This window comes from Anarrhichthys ocellatus, unplaced genomic scaffold (genome assembly GCF_004355925.1).
Source record: "Anarrhichthys ocellatus isolate YVR2014 unplaced genomic scaffold, GSC_Weel_1.0 scaffold3193, whole genome shotgun sequence".
Lineage (NCBI taxonomy): Eukaryota > Metazoa > Chordata > Actinopteri > Perciformes > Anarhichadidae > Anarrhichthys > Anarrhichthys ocellatus.
The window spans coordinates 4076-6087 of NW_022283167.1; positions in this window are offsets into that span (position 1 = coordinate 4076).

Consider the following 2012-nt stretch of genomic DNA (forward strand, 5'->3'; position numbering starts at 1 on the left):
CCCCCCCCCCCACCATCAGTAGTGTTTCTCATATTTAAAACCACGTCTCAGCTCTGAGTGAAGCAACATTTATGTTTTTACATGTTTAGTTCAGAATATACGATGTAAAATCACAAAAAAAAGCCAGAATGGAGTTAATATTTCACGCTAAATGAGTATATATATATATATATATATATATATATATAAAAAAAAGTGTGTGTGTATATATTGACAACAATTTGTAACTCATTTAGTGTGAAAGAACAGTTTGAGTTCATCAGTTTATTTATAAAAGTTGTTCCAGGTTTCGTCTTTTTGTTTCTTTTGATTTTTGTTCATCAGGTTGTTTTAGCTTCTTCTTCTTCTTCTTCTTCTACTTCTACTTCTTCTACTTTTCTAGATTTATTTCGGTGCTTTTAAGTTTGTTTATGCACAGAGTGTCTCTTTCTGACTGTACAGATAAAAACACATTTTAATGAGCATGTACGTTCATTCTTCACGTGTAACAAACTAACTTCAACTCACAGGTTCATCTAGTGTGTTGGAGCTTTCAGCTGCATCTCACTGGCCGCCTTCAGCAAATAGAGCTGCTGGTAAACACAAGGAAAGCTTTGTGAAGAACTCTTTGTGAAGAACTCTTTCACATCTGTGCGTAAATAAATCTTACCTGTTGCTCGTTATTTCTCATTGAGGCCAGTCAAACTAAACAAAAGTGTAAATATGTGAAAGTAAATGTTTCATACACGTGTAAAGGAAAGTAAACTGTATAAAGCTGTAGATTTATTTTCATAGACAGATTGGTTATGAAGCAGGTTGGTTAACTTTTAGCGCCATGACAGTGTTTTGGTAGAAGAGCGCAGAGCTCCTCTGCGATCATCGTGACGTTTCATCTCACAGTCCGCTCCGGAACGGTGTGTTCAGGCGCTCCTCACAAAACCTCGGACAAATCACGTGAAACTGGCTCACTTTGTTTCTAACCTACATGATTTGTTCTTGCGATTATTTTAACCGAGTTGACGAGGAGGAGCCTGAAGGCAACACGAGTTCACATCACGCTCTGAGCTGCCAACCAAACTGTAGAATTTGTTTTGGATATTAAAAGAAATTACAAAATTCTGTGTTTTATTTTGTGCCCATTGCACATTTTCTCTCCCTTCATTAGGTTCTGGTACCCGACGTGTAATTCTGGTACTAAATCACATTCATGTACATTCAATCAAACATCAGGATTAGTCTTAAAACCACTTGTGTATGTTCATTTATTTAGCACGTTCTAGCAAAGTGCTTCAGATGTTATAACATTTCTCTATATATTTCCCCAACAAATGAACATTTCCTCCTGTTTGTTTTAATAACTACAGAGAATCACTGATGAAACTGTATATTTGTGTTTTTAAATACTTGTGTTTTACGTCGTCAGTCGGAACAGGAAGTCATTTCAACTTTATTTATCTGTGAGTCTGTTTTTGAAGATATGAGCTTCTCCTCTGATGGTTAATGTTTCTATTCTGTACACAATATTAATGTGTTCATACGCAGGTCCAGTCATCCAGATGGTCTCGCTGTTTGTTCCCTTATGCCACTGTGTGTGTGTGTGTGTGTGTTACAGTACCCCCCCCCCTCCCCTTGTTTTACGGTCTGTTGAACAGAATCCTGAACATTGATTTTCCAGTTCTGTCAGTGTGACTTTGATACAGACGTTCAGACTCCCCAGAGGCTGAATCCTGATAACTCGTGACCTCCTTTTAGTCCAGCGGAGGCTGATGGGAACGGTTCTGCTGGTTTTAAATGTCGATGGTTCTGCTGGTTTTAAACCACGTTAAGATTGATCGGTACTATAGGAACAAACTAAGAAATTAAACGAATAAATCAAAAATAAATAAAATAATAATAAAATAAAGCCAGCGTGTAGGAGAATTTAGCATGTTCTTCTCTTAGAACCAGTATTTTGTTTGTCCATTTTTATACCAGGAGACAACCTCGGGTTCTTTAAAGTGAAGTCAAAGCTTCATGTGTTAAAGCTGCATTCT